The 21,539-nt window shown below is 40.3% G+C and overlaps 1 protein-coding gene across 1 annotated transcript in view; it reads right to left on the minus strand.

The window, feature by feature from the left end:
• APBA1 (amyloid beta precursor protein binding family A member 1) overlaps positions 1–15,709 on the minus strand; it is a 59,966-nt gene extending 44,257 nt beyond the window's left edge. Inside the window, exon 1 of the mRNA XM_053466548.1 lies at positions 15,125–15,709. The gene's annotated coding sequence lies outside the window, so the exon portion shown is untranslated. The remainder of the gene's footprint in view (positions 1–15,124) is intronic.
• Between the last annotated feature and the right edge of the window lie 5,830 nt (positions 15,710–21,539).

Below are 21,539 nucleotides of genomic sequence, written 5' to 3' on the forward strand. Positions count from 1 at the left end.
TGGCATCATCATCATAGCAATCCAAGAAGAAAGAAATCAACATATTGTATTGTGCCATATGCAAGGCTTTATAAAGTTTTAGAGAAATAATGAAATGTCCCTTTCCCATTGTTTTCAGCCATCGGCCACACATTACTAAAAAAAAAATAAAAAAAATTGTTCCTAGAATTATTATTGTGAGATTAGCATTGAGTTTGTAAACTCTACGGGACATGAAAACACAAACAATACACAGGTAGCTCTTTCAAATTATACTTCTTGATGCCAATCGTATTTCACCCTATAATATAATATATATAATACAGTGTCTTTATGACCCCCCCTGCACCAAAGGATATCAATCCTGTCCTCACAACAATCCAAATATTTAGGGGTACATTGGGGATTGTAGTGGGGTAAATTTGCTGTGACTAGAAGACTGGGTTGGGTACCACAGTTCTAGGACTACCAATCTTTAGGACTTCCACTGTTAAGAACAGCATCTACTGTGATAGTTTGGCACCAGTCATACCTATGACAGTTTATTATATTCTAGGTTTCAGTTTTAACAGTGATTCACCTTGTGGTACATTGTGAAGATAAAGTGTACAATGCACCATAGAATGTGCCATTATAATAATCACAAAAGGCAAGCCTTTGTGTCTATTGGCTGCGTCAAAAAGCCAAACAGGTTTAAAGGATACATGTTAAAAGATACTTTAGTATCCATTCTTTTTGCAGAATGCTGTCTAGTCTAGAACACTAGAGCAGGCATGTCCAAACTTTTTTCGAAGAGTGCCAGATTTGATGAAGTGAACATGTGCGAGGGCCGACCATTTTGCCTGACATTTTCTGAACCATTAAAATTAAATGTAAATTAACTATTTTATGCTAAGTTTATTGAAAACGGCATACCACATCTATCCCTTTCTCACTATCTCCCCTCCCTACCCCCCCTTCTTATAATCTCCCCTCTCCCTCCCTACCCCCTTCTCCCCTCTCCCTCCCTACCCCCCCTTCTCACAATCTCCCCTCTCCCTCCCTACCCCCCTTCTCACAATCTCCCCTCTCCCTCCCTACCCCCTTCTCACAATCTCCCCTCTCCCTCCCTACCCCCCTTCTCACAATCTCCCCTCTTCCTCCCTACCCCTCCTTCTCACACACTCCCCTCTTCCTCCTCCTTCTCACAATCTACCCTCTCCCTCCCTACCCCCTTCTAACGATCTACCCTCTCCCTCCCCCCCTTCTCACGATCTACCCTCTCCCTCCCCCCTTCTCACGATCTACCCTCTCCCTCCCCCCCTTCTCACGATCTACCCTCTCCCTCCCCCCCTTCTCACGATCTACCCACTCCCTCCCTACTCCCCTTTGTAGGTCACTTACCATCAACTCCTGTGTGTCCCGCCGCCGCTGCTGCTGCCGCCGCCTGCCTCTGCACTGCCCAGAGTGCAGTGTTGGAAGCGTGAGGCGTTTGTCTGGGGTGCCGGCGCTTCACGCTGAGCGCCGGCACCTGAGACAAACGCCTCACGCTTCCAACACTGCACTCTGGGCAGCGCAGAGGCAGGCGGCGGCGGCAGCAGCAGCGGCGGCGGCGAGCAGAGGAGTCCTGGATTTCTGTCAGTCAGGGGGGCCCAAGAGGTGCCGAGCGGTCGTTTTCAGCAACCGCTCGGCACCCCTTGGGCCCCCCTGACTGGCAGAACTCCAGGGCCCGGTCGCAGTCGCGACCCCGGTAGTTCCGCCACTGTCTACAATTTCTTCATCAGATGCCCTTGTGGCTGTGTGTGCCAGCGCAGGGAGAAGGAAAGCCCAAATCTAGCGACGTCCGAGATCGCAAGATTTTGGGCTTTCCTTCTCCCTGCGCCGGCACACACAGCCACAAGGGCATCTGATGAAGAAATTGTGTAGGGGAGGGTTAGATTTCAACCCTCGTCTACAGTCAAACATGAACCCTTTTTAAAGTTACTGTAGACGAGGGTTGAAATCTAACCCTCCCCTACACAACTTCTTTATCATATGCCCTTGTGGCTGTGTGTGCCGGTGCAGGGAGAAGGAAAGCCCAAATCTCGCGCTTTCCTTCTCCCTGCGCCGGCTGATGACGCCAAGTCCCATGGCTCACCTGGGGGGCCGTATCAGTCCGGAACGCGGGCCGCAATTGGCCCGCGGGCCGGACTTTGGACATGCCTGCACTAGAGTGTCCTTTAAAGCCATGCTCCTCAACCCTCTCCTCAAGGCACACCTAACAGACCAGGATTTAGGTATTACTCAGGTGTGTCTAAGGTGTTTTTGTTTGCCAATTATGCATCACCTTAGACACACCTGAGTAATACCTAAATCCTGGTCTGTTAGGTGTGCCTTGAGGAGAGGGTTGAGGAGCACGGCTTTAAAGGACACTCTAGTGTTCTAGACTAGACAGCATTCTGAAAAAAGAACGGATACTAAAGTATCTTTTAACATGTATCCTTTAAACCTGTTTGGCTTTTTGAAGCAGCCAATAGAGTTAGGTGTGCCTTGAGGAGAGGGTTGAGGAGCACTGCTTTAAATAACTGAAGGTGCTAATGTACTCCCTCCCCTTCCCACTGTCTATGCCTCCAAATGTACTTTGAGATAATGTGGTCATTAGCAGATATTAGTAACTCCACATATGCTGACAATAGTACAATTTTAGCAAACGCAAATAATTATGACAATGACAACCATAGTCATACTAATTAACAAATGAAATAGTCTTTGGTTTTGTTCTTATTAGGAATTTTAATTGACGATCAGGCAGTTGCTTTTGTTCTGCTTGGTGTAAATTTACAAAACATATATCAGAAGGAGAAAATCGCCATCTATGCAAAAAGTTAAGAAAGGCTAGTAGATGAACTTATTTGTACAGTATTTATGGCTGTCTTACTGATCTCTGGCCCAAGTTAGCAGTTGAACGCCTTAGAGAAGTTTGAATGTTTTACACAGATTTAAACCCTGGACCTATCTTGCATCAAGGAATAAGCCTCTGATCTACGGGAGCGCTATAAAACGGCAATTAAGAAAGCTGGCAAAAATAAAACAATGTTTGCTTCTGTATTTCAAATTACCCCTGGCCATTCAAAAAGGATTAACAACGTATTATAATTTTATTCTAGTATCCGTAGCATGGAGTGGACGAACTCAGTAGAGTCCATCTTTGATGGCTCTCAAAGATCCAGCAGTGTGTAGACATGTTCAAAAATACCTCTTTCTTCTGCAAACGGTTTACAGGAATAAACAATAAAAATGAAATTTACAGAGATCTTGCTTGCTAAACTTGGAATAAAACCGTCAATCCTAGATTATAAAAAAAAAAAAGGAGATCATGCTTCATGTTACCAGGCTCACCAAATTCCCAAAACAATGAATTCCATTGTACAAAGAAAATTAGTAAGGAGCATAAAAGGGATCTAAATAGAAAGAACTGCAATAAGCTGCATCTTAAGGAAGCCTTCTATTGTTCAAAGGGAAAATCAATGCTTTGGCTTCAAGCTTCAGCCATTATCAGACACGTTTAATGATGAAACACATCCGATCTTTAAATAATGTCAGCTACAAAAGAGCATAAAAAGTATTTTAGTAATCCCGGAATGATTAAAAGATTTACAGCTGCTGAGCTATGTACTGCAAACATTCCCACAATAAAGAACCGGCAAGATCAAAAGTAATTTCCCCATTGGAGTGGACAGAGGGATCGTATTTCATATTTAGGAAATTTTGCCAAGAGGTGTACAGAATAAAAATTGAATCGTTTCACGGGTTCCCGCTTCTGTAACAAAGGCTTGTTCTCAGCACAAAATTCATGCTTAAGAGGAATGAATATTTCAGCCATCATATGCACTCTAATATGCATACCTGGGAACTTTTGGGCTCCCGCTACCTGGAGCCTACCCTTCCGGGACACGGCCAGGTCCCACTAGCACCGGTGGGCGGTCCCACTGGCACAGGTGGGCGGTCCCACTGGCATCATCACTAGGCGGTCCCATCCTCATCTAAGGGGGGGAAATGGGCAGGGAGTGGGGCGTGTCAGGAAAATGCTACCACATAGGGTGTCCACCCAGAGAAGCGGCACTCGTCCCAGAGTTCCAGGAAAAACCCTGAGCGTTCCCAGGTATGGTAATACATAGCCTAGCTGAGAGGTCCCTTTAAATTTCCATTTTGTCCTATTTGCAAATGTGTGGGGGAGTTCTGCAGAATCTTCTTGCACATGGTATACCCCTGGTCAGCTCCAGTGCTGGCTCAACGACTCCAAAGCCACTTTCCAGCAAAGGCAAAGTATGGGTTATTTAAGAAAAACAATTAAAATACAGCAGTAAATGTGATAGATCACATCCAGAGGGAAGGTAGACATGTCCTATACTGAAGCTGCCAATGCCTCATTGGGAGAATGAAAAAAAATCTAGATATGCACTAGGACATCTCCTAGTAGTGCAGAATGCACATCAAAGTACTCTGAGTAACGTTAGCCCTCTGTAAGTACTTTAATAGGAATTTCCCCAAAACGAAAAAAATACGCTTACCTGACAATCTGAAACGCGCACACCTAACGACCACTGCACCAGCCTAAAATTACATTAATTAAAATTCTGGAGCACAGTTTGAAAAGTGGTCTTAACACCATGGCAACAAATACCAATCTTCATCTCAAATGAACAATTACATTGGTTGCTATGGGGTTAGGAGCATTCGTTTTCTTCAAACTGAGGATCAGAATCATTTTTTAATACGTGGCAAGCTGACGATAAATTAAAGAGTACAGTCATCATATGTGTTATGACAATGAAAGAGGGAAAAGGCTTAAAAAGGTACCTAGGCTGAAATTAAATACTGCTGATGTATGCAAAAATAGAAGCAATTAACACACTATAGCATGTATATCTTGTCAGGAACGCCCTGGGCATTTCATTTCAATCACCCCGTGCCTCAAGGAGAATAAACTCTCTGTAGCCATGGAGCTTTGCATACAACGAAGCACAGTCTGCCTGCACTATACGTCCGCAATCTTCTGGTTATTTGGAAGGACAATCACAGCTCTTTAGTGTTATACTATTCCCAGGGAGAGGAGATCACCCTCGACATAAAGTGAAAGAAAAAAAATGGAAAACCAAATGTAGCAAACACAGCGTATTTTCCCCCCATTTGTCCATGATGTCTTTGAGCGAATTAAGGAGACAGGCAAGAAGAAAGCGTTAAAGGTTAACATATATTATTATTGTTTCATATAGTGCCATCAAACTCCGTAGCGTTGTACAATGGGTAGACAGGACATAACAAGTAGTATGTAACATAACAATATGACGTACAGAAGCAACAGGTGAGGAGGGCCCTGCTCAAACAAGCTTACAATCTATATTCAAACATTAGCATATTTTGTCAATTTGTGCAAATCTTCGAAGATAAGGCAAGACCAAGTTGGGTTTTTCTATAGTTTTGAGTAGTTGAGGGGGTTACCGAAGCCTCCCTGAGTATTGTTAAAACCTTAAACAGAACTTGGTGGTGGCAGCTATTAAAGTTTGGGGGTCCTGAACAGGTTTGGGGCTAAGGAGTAGTTGCTCTGGGCCCTGTGAGGAGAGCAGCACTCGAGCTGCCCCCCCCACCCCATTAACCCTTCCATGTTCATGTCAGTCAGTCATCAAAGGAGCAAATTAATTCTTCACAAGCCCGCCATGCATTTGCAAAGAAGAAACCATGCAGCTTTCATATGCATTATGGAGACTGGGGTGCCCTTTTAAGATAATGCATAATACGTACACAGTAAATGTAAAGCATATTTATATGCACATAATGATTTCCTCTTAATATTTGACTTCGTTTAGAAGGTAAAAATGCCAGTGGCTAATTTCATACCTGGAGATTAAACTTGCGCAAAGGAGATATTTATAGAGCATATGCTCAGATCCAGCCCCCATCTCACCGGCTAGTAGCTTTCTTGTTAGCACAATGTCGGAACTTGGCAGCGTGGTTATAAAAAAAAAAGACCTTCATACATAGAAATCCATTAAATACACAATTTTTGCAGACGCATCGTTTAAACATAATACTTTTATGGTCATGTATCCATTTATTGGCTTTAAGGTCGTTCTCTTCTGGTTTATGACATAAGTTTGTCTACTGTGTTTACAACCGATCCGATAAACCTTTGCATAGTAATGCTAACACTAAGCTGCACCTGTTTACCAGACTTTTGTCACAAAAGAGTGAACTCCCCTTTTTAGATGTCCATTCAAAGCATCCTTCTATCCTCATACATCAGATAATGGATATATATATATATATATCCTCACCATAGACCTTCCTTTGTTATATAATAAAACAGCTATTTTATAGAAGGGTACAGAACCTAGATGGAATCAGCAGGGGCTGCAACATCCCCGTTCCATTATGTTTGTTTTTTTAACTCTCCCATCTTTAATGGCGGCTTGTCCACCATCATCCGTAAACGAGTCAGATGATGGCATGAGGCCTGCACACTAATGGGGAAGTCCTATGGGAAAAAATGTACAAACTACAGTGTATACAGTAATGGCGAGTTTTATCTATTTCAACAAAGTTCCTCTAGCTGCAGCCTGCATCTGCTGTTAGTCGTGGTGCTCAAACACCACACTGAGCCGTTTCTTTATGGCAGTGATAATGAAGTCCGTTCCTCCATAGACTTTCATTAGTCAGAGTGTCTGGTGGGGGGGATTAAAACCTATGGCCTATTGGATTGTTTACCACAAGGTAGTGTGAGTCAGGGTGTTTGTAGATTGGGCTAAGATAACCAACATAAAAAATGGCTAATAAAATTCTGCCTGAAAACATTACATTAAAAAAAGCTGCCAAAGCACAATACGTTTGAAAAGTTATTTTGATCTGATACCAGCAGCAATAAAAAAAAAGGTAGGCATTCTTTAAGAATCACATTCTTCAATATATTGTATTTCATTTTATTCCACAATCTATATTAATGTAAAAATATTAATAAATGTATCAAACAAGAAGATTAGGTCACTGACAGATCCATGAATAAATTTCATTAGTTTTCAAATTAAATGCCTGGCTAATTAAGGACCCTTAACTCCTCCAGTTGGAGTCCACATAGTCAATTAGCGCCAGGGCATTGGTATATAACCGCAATATCATTCCAATTTTCTCCTTTACACCTTACTCGATGTCTTATTCTCCATTCCATTTGGAGGGCTGTTGTAATTTAAACTATGAAGTGGTTAAAAACCACATCTAATATTAGGAACACTCTTGGGCTTTTGTAAATGTGGTTCTTTAAAAATACTACTGGCTTTGTAGAGATAACTATGGCACAAAGCCCAAGATAGTCTTCAATATGCTCCCATTGAATTTGAAGTCAGTAAACATATAGCGTTAGAAAATGGAAGAGAGATAAAGGTGCATTGTATAAAACATATATTAAAAATGATTTGATGGAAAGCTATTTAGTTAAATATTATAATAAAAATGTAGGACCAATATACTGAACCAAATTGGAAGAGAACAACTGAATGAGCAGGCAACTGAAATTTAAGTTAGCGAAAGTCATAGCTGAGAAACTTTAATAGCTGCATTAAAATTAATGTGGAAAACTAGATTTATTTTGAAAAACATGGAAAGGTTGTAGTGATTTTTTTTTTTAAGAAATATAGATTTTTTTGAAAGAATTTCTAAATGATAGATGCAACTAACATGTATGTTTTTCTTTTTTAAATGTTTATTCTGTTACATCAGTGGACATGGGATATCAAAATGGTGTTAAATAAACAATACAAAATAAGAACCCCAAAACCATAAAACCTGAAAAGAACAAAGCCCGTCGTTTTGCTACCTCTCATGAATCAGTGACAGTCCAGGAATGGTCAGGTGAGGTCACCTTTGGTGAAAGGGTTGATCTCTGATACCCTACTTAATATCGGCCAATGTTTCATCAAACGGTCACACCATGGCCATAAGGGGTCATTTGTTAATGGAAGATTGCCAAGTTTTAAAACTAAAATTCCAACGCTCTCTGGGTTGGTTCTCTATACATAGCATTATCAGCTGCTGTTTTGTTTCAAGTCCATATGTTCCATCTCGAAACACTAATCAGAGATCTGGACCCTCTTTTTTTTTGTCCCCAAGCACTGCCAACAACAAACTTTCCCAGTACCAGCCATATATTGATTTTAGGGGATTAAACCTTCACAGAAAAGTACACACATATTACGGTTTAACTTTAAAATCAGCCATAAGAAGGTGTCTTCAGCAGCGGCACACCTGAAGGCGATGTCTTTCTTGATTTCAGGAGGATGAATGGTTTTCCAAATGAAACACCAGGAATCACTGAATCAGAATAAATCGGCATAACCATGCATAATGCTGATACGTAGGACATTCCCAGGGGCAACCCTACAGAGTGCTTGATTTCCTACTCATCATAAATGATCAAGTGTGGCCAAGACAAAGGGGAGGGCTAGTCCCACTTAGAGAATCACAAATTGGTTTTTAAGGGGCAGAAAGTGGTGAAATGCTGCTGCTCCATCCAGAGGATATCCACACCAAATATTTATTATATTATCCATTCACACTGGATTAAAAAAAAAGTCTTACATTTATACAACATTTTCAGGCTCAGTGGTCTTCATCAGGGCTAACAAAAAAAACTCAAAAGAATGAGTGCCAAACAATCCAAACGATTCTCCTAATCGGGTCAGATGGGGTGCATGAGCATTCAGAGGGCGAGCACCCCGGGGCTTGCTAATCAGCTCTCATTTCCAGAGCTTTTGGGTATGCAGATGCTCAATATGAAAAAACTATATTTCCTGCGTAATAATGACAGAAATTATGCCTTGCAATGAAGCCTATGTGGCGAGAAAAAAAAAAAAGATTAAAATAAAAAAATAAAAAACGTTTGTTAAAATGTAATTGGTAAAATTTACACAGTTTTCCAGTTCTTACATAACAAAGAATTCTTTTATATATAGATTTGTCTTTAGAGGATACTCCTGGCAGAATGTTTTGCTTTATCTACGTTCCTCTGGGATAGAATGGGCAGCATTACTAGCTACAAAACCCAGAATACTCTGGATGCGGAAAAAAAAACAAAAAACACCTGCAAGCCATAGAGGACATTCTAATCTGACTCTAGAGCCTTAAAATCTATTGGACATAACCGGATTTGTTTAACCTTTTAGAAAATTTACAAAAATAAAAAATACTGCAGAAGACCAAAAGGAACGAAGACAGAAAATACAAATCTTATATAAATATATCAGATAGGAATGTTAAAAGAAGAATCGAGCAAGCATCAAGGTGAACATCATCTCTAAAGAAGCAAAAATAGAAAAACCACAGCAGAAAGAACAAGCGCTGCACGTTGTGTTTTTTTTTATATAATTCAATGTCAGAAAGCGATGCAGCCCCTCCCCCGTCCAACATAAAAAAAGCATAGAATACAACCGGAGAGAGGAGACAGTCTGTCTAGGCTGCTCGTTCCCATCAAAGGAAAAAAAAATATTGGTTACATTTCAAGATATCAAGATATTTAAGTTTTAATAAACAAAATATAATCAGAATGAATGAACTGGTTATATGCTCTATAGAAAGTATGTGTCATTATATATATATATATATATATATATATATATATTATTTCTTTTTAATATATATACCGGTAATATATATGAGAGAGAGAGGAGGTATAGTTGTGCAATGAAAATGATGCATGGGGGAATGATAGAATTCATCCCGATTCTTGCGACAAATACATTTGCTACATTTCACTAGCCATCACGTACATGGCATTAACAATTAGATCACATGAAGCTCAGAGTCACTCATAATGGTTTGTATAAACAAAGATTGGACCCAAATGGCTTTGCAATTCAAGCCAGCGGGATATGCTGGGGATCTGTTGAAAGCAGACTTACAAATCGTTAAAGGGAAGTCCCCGTAACGTGTAATAAATTGCACTGATTTTGTACACACTTTAAGAAAGCCAAGTGGGACACAATGCTTCCACTGACGCACCAAATCTTCAAAGCAAAGTACGGCAATATTCTTTCTTCTCCAAATGGGCAGATGCCGTTGATGGCATTAAGTAGCATGAACAGTCAAATATTGCAGGGCCATTGAGGTTAACGCACTAAATTAGCAAGTTGGCAGGAGAACGGCAGTTTAACGATTTTACTATGCCTTAAGAAAGGTCAACAGCAATTAACTTCTCCTATACGAATGTTCTGCATAATATATATCATACTTCTGCCCCAAAAGCAGCATATGTAAACTAGTCGATTGAACCACACATCACTATGTAGGGACACCTCAGTCCTTCTTGCAGATACATTTGCAATTCACGGAGTTGAAACCTCAACTCTACTGCCAACCCTTGCATTCTTAAAAAAAAATAAAATAAAAAAAAAATAAAAAATCACAGCCATGGCCCTTTGTAGTGCACAATGAAGTTGGCGAGTTGAAACTTCAACTCTGCTGCAAACTACCACTTTAGCGGGTAAACACCATCATTATATTCAGAATCCAAGAGGCTACCAGGCTGCAAGCACTGCCTTCTCCAAGCATGAAAAGTATCTTCAGTTAAGTAGATTGATTTAAGTACAACAGCCATGTTAATATTTCTAAGGTGAAGGGGGGAATAACTTGGTCTCTGAATTTAATATGGCAAATTCCCCATGAAGAATGTAAACAGCGGATGCTCGCTGCTGATGGTATAGAAGCGTCAGTATTTCAAACAAGTAAACTGCGTTATAGAACACCAAAGTGCAACTAGAATTGTCGTATATATATATATATCTATACTTGTCACACGATCAGTTCAGGCTAAAATTGTCTACATTCTCCGCAGTCAATTTGTGCAAGCAATTTTTTTTCACTGCTTCCGTACTTTCCAATCCAAGCCAGCAAAAGGGATCTAATCAAGATTTCCTTTATTGTTCCAGGGTGAAAGCCGGCAGCTTACTGCCGGAGCAGGAAGAGACTGTTGCTGGCCTGATCAGACAGAAAATACTATTTTTTATTTGAGTATGATTAACCGAGCACTTCCGGTCATCTAAGAACCAGAAATCTCTATTATATATACGACTTCATGTGGCATAACTCTGTGTCCTGTCCTACTGTAGTTCTTCCAATATATGTCTAGTGTTTAAATGCCTGATATACCTTAACATTTCCAAACTATGAGGGCTATGTATGAAAACTAATTCTGGTACAAACGTTTGAAAAGTGCTCTTATTACTATGGTAACCAATGGAATGATTCTGCTGATCTGACGAATCCATTTGTTGCTATGGTGGGATAGATTCAAGATAGATTTATGCCTAAAACATGACCAAGGACCGGTTAAGATCTGAGTCTTTACATCATGAGAAACGGGCAGACTTGAGGGGCCGAATCCCATCACAATCGATGTTTCTATGGTTAGACCAGTCTTTACTTGAACACTGGTGCATGAGTCTATGTGAGACGATGCATCTCCGCAGTGTATTTTGTGAAGGAACACACGGTAGAGCAATGCAGGGGTCAAAGAAACAGTATTTTTTGATAATAGTCTTTAATTTTATAATCTTTTATTTACACAGCGCCAAGAATTTACACAGCGCTTCTTACAATACATATATTCATAGGGTATGACAAGACGAGAATTGACAAACTAAGACAAACCGATACATTAGTTTATAAGAAAGAAATAACAGATTACATAAACATATACCTACACGAAGTTGTTAATATATTCCAAGACAGAACTGTTGGACATAGAATAAAGCAGGACTTGACAAACCCTGGGCGTCAGGTCACCATGGCGACTATAAATCACTTCCTGGCTCCCAGAGTTTTGCAGAACAAGGGGGTAAAAACATGGTGAATGGTGTTAGCATGTGTGTGCATGAGCGTATGATCTTACAGGTACATGCCGCAACCTATAACGGATGAAGCAGTCAGAACTGCGTTTTCTTTCATTTCTTCATGCATGTGTGTTGGTAAACATCAGAGGAAAGGTCTTGCTAGACATTTGGTTTGGTTTCAGTGTGATTTAGCTTCAGGTCTTATCTTTATTAGCCTTCACATAAAAAAATGTTGCTTCATGGGAAGCAAAACAGAGCTGAGAAATGTATAAGATTAGTCACTGTAATTATTTGAGGGGGGGGGGACACACAGTTCTTTGGAAAGAGACACATCTTCTAACACCTTCCACCGAAGACTCTATAAAGACATGAGACATATCTCTAGCAAAGATGTTAAAAAACAGAAAAAAATGGATTTAGCATCATTACTATGGTGTCTTATTAAAACCTGGAAAGAATTTAATCTTTCTTTAATTTGTCTTTTTGGTGTAGACCTTTGTCATGAAGGGGTTAACTGCGGTACTGTACAAAGTGGTGCAGCAGTAAAGAAATGTGTTTTATGTCATATTGCCCCAATAAACACCCTTTAACTGCAGACTAGGGGATGATATATGAAAATAAAACCCATGATCAGGCAAGAAAAAAAAAAAGAATAAAAAAAAAAAGCTGGCTCCTCAATTTTTGGGTTGGTTCCTAAATCCAAACCAAATTTGTTGCCCTTGGATTAAAGGGTATACATAACATGTGTACATTTCATGAAAGTACAGAGACAGAGTTTATACTAATTACTCTATTTTCACCTCTTTGAAAACAAAGATGCATTTTATTCATTATAAATGTATTTCTGTTGCGTATTTATACTGACACAAATAATATATATTCTATTTGTTCTGCCAAATAGGATAAAAGAATTGCAAGTGCGCTTGGAAAATATGTATTGTTTTATATAGCGCCACCATATTCCACAGCGCTGTACAGAGGGTAAATATAGGCTCATCAAAACACTGTCTGGGTGCCTATACCCATTTATTTGGTTGATAGAGGGAGAGGATGGACTATGGGCCCCAATTTGATCACAGCACCTATAGTATTTACTCCTATCAGGTAAGGATATACACTTTTCCTACTGCATTTAAAATGATCGACCTTGTCTACGACCCGCGCCAGAACATAGAATAACCTTGAATGGAATTTAAAGTTGTTTTGGGTTTTGCTATAATTCACTATTTTGCTTTACGTTACACGGTTGCTTATAGAAATCATTGTATCCATAACCAACGTAACATTTGCTAATGCATGAAATAGAGACTGTATCTGATTCTAGTAATTAGCGTAGTTGAAAAGTCTGAAACATGGCAAAGGTTTTCTTTTATTATTTTGCGTTCCCCTTGAACACACACACACACACACACACACACATATACATATATATATATATATATATATATATACACACACACACACACACACACATTATATACATATAATTTTTTTTTTATTTTTTTTTTACCCTGGTGATGCTTTGTAGCAAGTCGCGTAGGGAGAGCGCTGCCCTCTTCTAACGATCAAAAGCATTGAGTCAATCAATGGAGGCATGCATGATGTGCAATTCAAAGAAGATAAAGCAGAGCAATCACCATAGCAACCAATGAAATCGTCTGATGACCGTTCCACTTTTACCACTTTGCACCAAAATCTCTCATTATTTATAAACCTTGGTGCTACGGAGATGCATGTCTCTCCAGCACTATTAAAAATAACTAGTTTTTAGATGAAAAAAAAAAAGACAACTTTAGATATAGTTACCTTTAGAAAGACTATAGCGCCTTCGGTCATAAAAAGGTACTGCTACGTCTAGATTGTGAGCAGGCTCCTCTTCAGCTAACGTGCCGGTTTGTCTTAGTCCGTCAGTTCTAGTTTTGTCAGACCCATTCAATGTATGCACTGTAAGAAGTGCTGATCCCGGGGATCCCAGGTCTAGACATAACCTCTCAATATAACTATTCAAAAGAAGTGATATTTTTCACACCTCCTTAGAATTATACACGTTGCAACCATGTGCATGAAAAATAGCCCAAAATGACATTGAGCCTTATGTATCTTAGTATTTCATCACCACGCACGGAGCAGTCCATCACTGCTCCTCTCCACACGGCTGTGTGTAGACAGAAAATTGGACGCAGCTCCACCATGATCAAGGGGAATAATGAAGTGCATTTTAATGCATCCTTTAAAAAAGGTGTGGATGTGTCCTGATGGGAAAAGCACAGCCCCGTCACTTTAGTTATGATCTGTATATACTACATATCACAGTAAACCCTCTCTGTACTAGATCTTTTCCCACAGCTCACTGGTACTCAGCAGGGTCTATTTACTAAAGAGAGAGTTTGCGATACATCATGAAGAGCTTTTGCTGCAGGAAGGGCTTGGTTGGCCCTGTATAGTCAAATCAGTGAGATGTATCCAATGTGATGTCTTCTCGCCCATTCAATTATACATTATACAGGGCCAGCTGGAGAAACAGAGAGTATAATGATAATGATGGAATGGTGACAGTAATATAACTGCATTGCCTTTAGCTAAATATATATATATATGTCACTCCATCTTCAGCTAGCTGTATGTAGTGTAAACAGCCCATTCACCTCCACTGCGTGTTACGTCACATATATGAAACCCTGGGTGACTCATACATCACACAGAGGGCCAGCCCCCTGCCATGTGCTCATAGAGCTCAATCACCGGCGGTCCCTCCCATCCAGTCCCCAACAGTGACAGCAAACAGGACAGGACCCATGTATTCATCATCATCATCTCTATGACAAAACACCATGTAACTCCCTTCAATGAATCCACTACTACTATTCGCCACCCCTGCTTCATATAAACACAACAAGGGCTTGGGGTCTGTATGATGGAGAAACAACAACCTGCATGTCAGCCCTTTAAGAGTGCAACGGTTCAGGGTCGATACCGAAAGGGTTAACGGAGATGAGCTATTTCACTTCCCTTCCCATAACATCCACATCGGTCTCGAGATTCTCAGACCCCCCGATCTGGAGCCAGGACTGTCATCCCGTCCCGCGGCACACAAAGGGTTAGTTATTTGCATGAATAAACAGCAGATGCTGCATCCCACCCACAGTCTTCATCCCGAGCCTGCGATCCCCGGATCCAGCTTCCTGCTTCTAGGCCATCTGCAGCCAGACCAGCGGCCGCTCTCTCGGACCCAGGCGGAACTTCGCACGCTCCGCAAAAACACGCATTCATCGCATCCCGACCTGTCCCCGCAACCCAAATCCCCGACTTACCCAGAAAGCCCTGGATCGCCGCTCCCTAGACCTGTCACCCTGCAGAGGCAAGCCGCCGGCTCAGCCAAGAGCACGTGACGCCCCCGGGCAGTAGCCGGGCTGCAGAGGGGGGTTAGCGGGTAAACAGGTGACAGGCCGTTCCTCCAGGAGCCATCACCTCCAGCTCCACCATCTTCCACCTCCTCCTATTCTTCTCCTTCTGCAGCCACCAGCAACCCTGCCTGTGCACACCGAGCTCCGCCCCTTGCCGGTGACATCACGAGCACACACCGCCCGGCTCGGGCACGCCCAGCCCTAAAGCCGCGGGAGGGACATGCACCGTGCATAGCTATGTGCAGCTAAAGAGAGCGAACAAATGTGACAACAAGAGCTCACAATCTAAAACTGGAGGCTCGGAGGCTAAGACGCACTTTACCGAGAGGAATGTAGATAAATGGAACAGCTTCCAGGCAGAAGTGGTAGAGGCTCATACAGTGAGGGGATGTTAACATGCATGGGGTAGGCATAAAGCTATCCTGAATCTAAGACGAGGCCAAAGACTGATCAAGGTCTGATTTTTTACATCAGATAAGATGGACTGAATGGTTTGTATCTTCCATCAAATTCTCTTGGTTGAAATTGTTCTTACAGGAACCTTTACCTGCCGTGCAGCTCGGCTTTTATTATTATTGCCATTAGTTACAGCGTTATTAATACAAATAGTACAAATTCTTTAAAAAGAATCTGACATCTATTCTGTTTTCATAGTGAACTTATAATCAGTGTGTCGGAATTCTAAATAGCAGCTGATAAAACTCGTGTGATGTCATTCAGATACAGCGGAGATCTAAAGCTTTAATGGCCACTGGACTGGCTAGCACTTAATGTGTTCACAAGCCTCTGAGTGGTTTCCTACAGGACAAAGCTCAAATAATACAGCAGGTACTTTGTCGTCACAATTAAAGGTTGTGCTGGGCGTGGCTTGATGTGAACATCCAATCGTAGCCCAGCATTGGGGCTTCACGTTAAGCCACACCCAGCACGACTGACAACTCCCACAGTGACACGCCTTCTCCATGTATACAGATTATATAGAATAATATAGATTATTGATCTTTAACCCCTTCAGTACCCTATAGATATACCGATACGTCCATAAACCCCTCAAGAAACCCCTGTGGACGTACCGGTATGTCCTGACCTTCTTGCAGTGGCAGAGACACATCCCTGCCGCTACACGGGAGATTAGGCTGTCGTTTTGTCATTGTGATATCACTGGCATTAAGAGGACCTCTAACCATACTGCACTGATTAAAAAAAAAAATACAAAAAAAAACGATAATTAAAAAAAGACCCTTACATCCCATTGCCCTAACACAACATCTAAAAAATAACTCAAGTATAAAAAATACAAGCCTATAGGGTACTATATGTAAGGGATGGATTTGGCCCTCTAGAAAGAAAAAAAACTAAGGATGTGGGATATCTCCGTAATCAGGAGATGCAGCTTAACAATTTTGGCCGGGTTTCTCTGCCGTAACACATACCCTGTGCAAAAATATCTAAGCAAAAGTGCAGGAAATAATTTCTGCGGCCACCTTTGACAGTGATTGGTGGCCAAATAGCTGCATGAAGAGTGTGCAAATACCCCTGATACGATAGTCTGGGTTGTCTGCTTTACAGAAATATATACTTTTGTGGCTATTTTTTGTTTATTTGTTTAAAATTAGAGTTGCAATCCCATCATACCTAATGTAAAAATGCTACGAATAATGTACACCTTATAGTATGTTCCCTATAAGTTCTGGGAAAGTATGGAAATTCTATATAAATGAGGTAATTCTGAAATCAGGACACCTGAATTGATAAACTTGGAGGGGATTTTCCATCACTTTACCTAATTTTGTGAGGATTCAGAGGGAAAATATATAAAAAAAATAGGTTTTTTTTTAATTTTTTTGCAAATTTTTACTTAATTTCTCATCCTAAATTTTCAGGTATGGTATCAAAAGAAAGCCATTTCTCTCCATGAAAAAACAATATATAGTTTACATTGGTACACTATTCCCAGGAAAGGAGAATAATCGCTGAACCGACATAGCGCAAAAATGGCAAAATTGCTCCGGTACTTGAGGTACCAAAAACCCCTGGGACTGAATGGGTTAAACAGTCTACAAGGGGCAGATAATGTTATAGGTAGCAAGAACTAGGCCCAGGAGAGATTAGAGATGCTGGGTCTTAGGAACTTTGGGACCCAAATCTTTCCCTCCTGATTTGTAGGCACTCGGACTGTTTGGTGGGTATAAGTGTATTATAGTCTATAATTAAACATCACAATGATGTGTATGGAGACAACATAACTTATGTTTAGAAATAAAAGAAGTGTTTATACCGGTACTTATATATATATATATATATATATAAACAAATAAATATATACGTTTATAATAAGTATGAATGACTCGCCCCATGATCTATATTAACTACGACTTTACCCTATTACTATATAAATATTATTATTGTACAAATAACTATATTTTGGTTGGAGAGAGATAGCTGTAAAGATCAATTTCTTTTGATTTGTGTTAGTTTAGGGATTTTTGCATTAACTCCTTGAAAGCCTAGAGTACCACGTCTCTGATTCCGGTAATGTCCCGGTCTGAATTGTATTCCGCAATAAAAGCCAAATATAGTCTGCATTTTTTTTTGTTTGCGTTCTTTGCCCGTGGCGTCGCTTGGCTCGCTTTAGTATGCAATCGTGCCCACCCTGATACAAAGTAAACCAGGCAGGTTCCTCGTTGACCTCGTACAAGAGGAACGCTTTTAGAACCATTAGCACAAGGAACGCAGCGATAACCCTCCGGGCAAAGCTGAGAGATCCCAAATGGAGTAAAAAAAAAAAAAGCATATTTTTTTGTAGCTGTGCATATTTCAGTCTCTGCAGATGTTCTGGATCCATGCCGATACTCTCCGAAGCCGCAGGCCTTATTTTGCTTCCAATAGGACTCTGAATTATTACTAAGCCAGGGATGAATATATGCTATTATTAATAATAATAATAAATATTATTATTATTATTGTGAGACCCACAGTTGTATATCTATTATGAGGAGTGTTTATTATTAGATTCAGACCTATTTGTAAAAAAAAAATATTTCCAGAATGTACATATTCATAATGCTGTTTTATAAATCATATTTACTAAGTTTCAATGGGACAAAAGACCAGGTATGACATCATGCCACGCGGGAGTGATGCTGTTACACCCACAGAATGTCCAATTCTGCAACTGTGCCAGTTGACAGTTGGTATGTAAACTAGATTATTGGGACTGCCCCAGTAAATTTGGGTCTCTTGGCAGTTTTAAGAAATGTAATTATATATATATATATATATATATACGAGTACCTATTTTTTTTTTATATAATTTAATAAAAATATTTGACAAAAGTGAAAAATCCACATTAAATTGCTTATATGTGAGACCCACCTGTAGAAGGCCCCCCGCATAACACATTGTTAATACAAGATTTTTTTTGTTTGCTTGTATAACTCATTTAACTCTGCATTATACAGGGCCAACTCATTCATTGTAGTTTGGCCACGAATATTGGATAGTTAAGCCATCGTGTAGTGAATAATTACTCACAAAATCCTCACATCAGCATCTCCATTTCTATGAGTGTATATTGGTTCATTCTTCTATACTCCAATTGTGTCAACCATAAACATATGAATAACCTAAAACCCCCATATCTACAATAGTGCATTGTGACAAAGCCCTCAAGTGCTTCCATTCTGCAGGAAATGCTTGGTCTCGGAGTACGTGGGCGCAGAGCTGCATGCGTAAATTCCAGTGTCTGAACGCCACTAGCAACGATTTGCTACTTTATTGACTGAGATACATTATACTTCTATAGTACTAATTCTGTTACAAATCCCACAAAATAAATCTCGCATGTGAAAATAAATGCAAGACCCTGCCAAGTACTGGAGGTGAGCTAAACGCTATTCTTGGAGAAGATGACCTGCTTGCATGTGGACAAACCAAAGCCCAACACCATGCCAGTCTGATGATTCCAATCTCTGAGGACAGGGTTCTTATTAGATCCATCTGCTGCAATTATGTCATTCCCTTTGGGACCCATCCAAGGAGATGTTGCCAGCCTGCGTAGACTCTGTGCCCATATAAATATAAAATAAAAAATATAAAATAATGCACTTCAATCACTCACCTCCAGGCATGATAAGCCCACTCTCATGCAGCTATTAGCCATTGGTCCTAAGCATGTACAGTCTTCCAGAAACCCCCCCCCCCACTGAACTGCCACTACACCACCGATCCATCACCCCTTCTCTGTATATGGCCATCCAACCTAGCATTTCATTCACTTCCCTATCATGTTAATGCTACACTCACACACTTATACACACTTTCTAAACGTACTAGTCCAAACCCCAAACCACTAGCCTGCAAATATTCCCGGTGTATTAGCCTTTCTGGGAGCAGACGGTTTTTAAAACATATTGCACATCAGGAGCCCTTTGGAAGTGAGAAGCGTGCCCTGCTAGTGCACTTCTTACTTTTGTTTCTATCGATTTCAATGCCCACGGCTGCCATTGAACTGTCTGTGCTTTCCTGTTTTCCTTTATTTAATGAACCCTGTGACCCCTAAGCAATAAAACTTCGGCGGCTTGCAAGGGCAGGTGCCGTGTTTCTCAGTGCTGTTTGCTACCTCTATTTCGTGTTCAAATGAGATTATAGATAAGTAAGTGAATATGATATATTCCATATGGTTCTTTTAAACACACACTGAAAGCCGTGCTGTCATCAGGTCGGGTATACTCGTCTGCCTAAAGAAACCAAGGGTAGAAAGTATTACATCATCGAATATGTCATTATTTTGCTATCCATAACTATCTATTACTATTTCTACACCACTGTTAACCTCCCCTTATTTATTAGCCTTAGTTGTATGTCATGATATCCTATAGTATGGGGGCTTTATGCCATATAACAGGGGTGATAGTGGCCATCTCTTTTTTTACTTGCTGAACACACATTTAGCGTTAACCTGGCAATTGTGAGAACCCTGGGTGAGGGGGTCCTGCATATACCAAAGGATTATAGCCCTGTAAATAAAAAATACTGCCTACAGGGGTTTATTCACTAAACAGAGAGTTTGTGTTGCTTCATCCTTCCATTCTTTTTTTGGGCGAGCCGGTTCTTTTTCAGTTTGTTTGCCTTTCGGCTATAAAAATGGTCAGATATCAGAAAATTCTTAAATGATGCTGGCGCAACCACTGTTTACAACATCTCTCTTTACAGACGTAACTTTCCTTGGTCAAACTGAACTCTGTATTCCTACAAAATAATCAGTCTTACAGAAATAAAATAAACTAATGGAAACTGATTATGAGAATTAGATGCTTAAAAGGGAGTTTTTGGTGTTGAAAAAGGAATATTTGTTTAAAAAAAAAAAAAAGTTGTATAAGATTTGATAATATTAGTGATGGTTTTAAATTTAATTACCTACCATTCATTTCTTTTTTGGGCGCTCCTGTATGTGAAGCTGACCTTTTACAAACAGAAGACACCCCTTGTTTTTCTTAAAAAGGAATAAAACATCTTATTACATATGTAATAATGAAGCTTATGTAAACCATACATGTAGAGTTTTTTTCTCTGTATGTTTCAACTGTTTATAGTATGAAAGAGCCACGCGCATCCAGGTACAACTGCTCATTTAAGTTGAACAGGCAGCTGTTAAGTAGCTCAAGAGTATGTAACATTGAGATCGGACTCAATGCACACTTCCATTTTGCATTAGAATGCAGGTGTTTCCATAAAATAATGGCTTTTGTGGCCTTGCTTATGCCCCCCGATAATGGTGCATTATTACATACAAGGAAAGCATGGAGACCAAGCTGTAAGTGCACCGCAATATTTATCTCAGTTGGCTAAAACAGAAGAGACGTAAGTAACACAACACAACTGGCACGAAGACGGCTTTCTATACCATTTATGTTTAAATGTAAAATGTTGATAAGCTCTCCGGTCTATTCACTAAATTGAAGACTGGAAGGCAACTAAACATTAAAACCCACACAACCCCATATAAATGTTATTGGCTGGCCCTGTATAATGCTTAGTTAATACGGGCTGATTTCTTGAAAGCCCCCAAGCCAGTTGTTATGCATTATACTGGATTAAGTCGGCCCTTCTTGCAGGAGAAACACGCTTGGGTTGCCCGGTTATAATGCACAGTGATGTTGGGTATTCAAGTTGTTCAACTCAACTGAATCTTCCAGTTTAATGAATACATCCCTCGGGATTTTTTTCAGCTCTGTTGGGGAACCCCATCAAGGGGTTAACAACACAATGGAGAGGGATCCATGTATGTAAATAATTTCTTTCAACACAAATCAGACCAGT

The sequence above is a fragment of the Spea bombifrons genome, chromosome 1 (genome assembly GCF_027358695.1).
Source record: "Spea bombifrons isolate aSpeBom1 chromosome 1, aSpeBom1.2.pri, whole genome shotgun sequence".
Taxonomy (NCBI): domain Eukaryota; kingdom Metazoa; phylum Chordata; class Amphibia; order Anura; family Pelobatidae; genus Spea; species Spea bombifrons.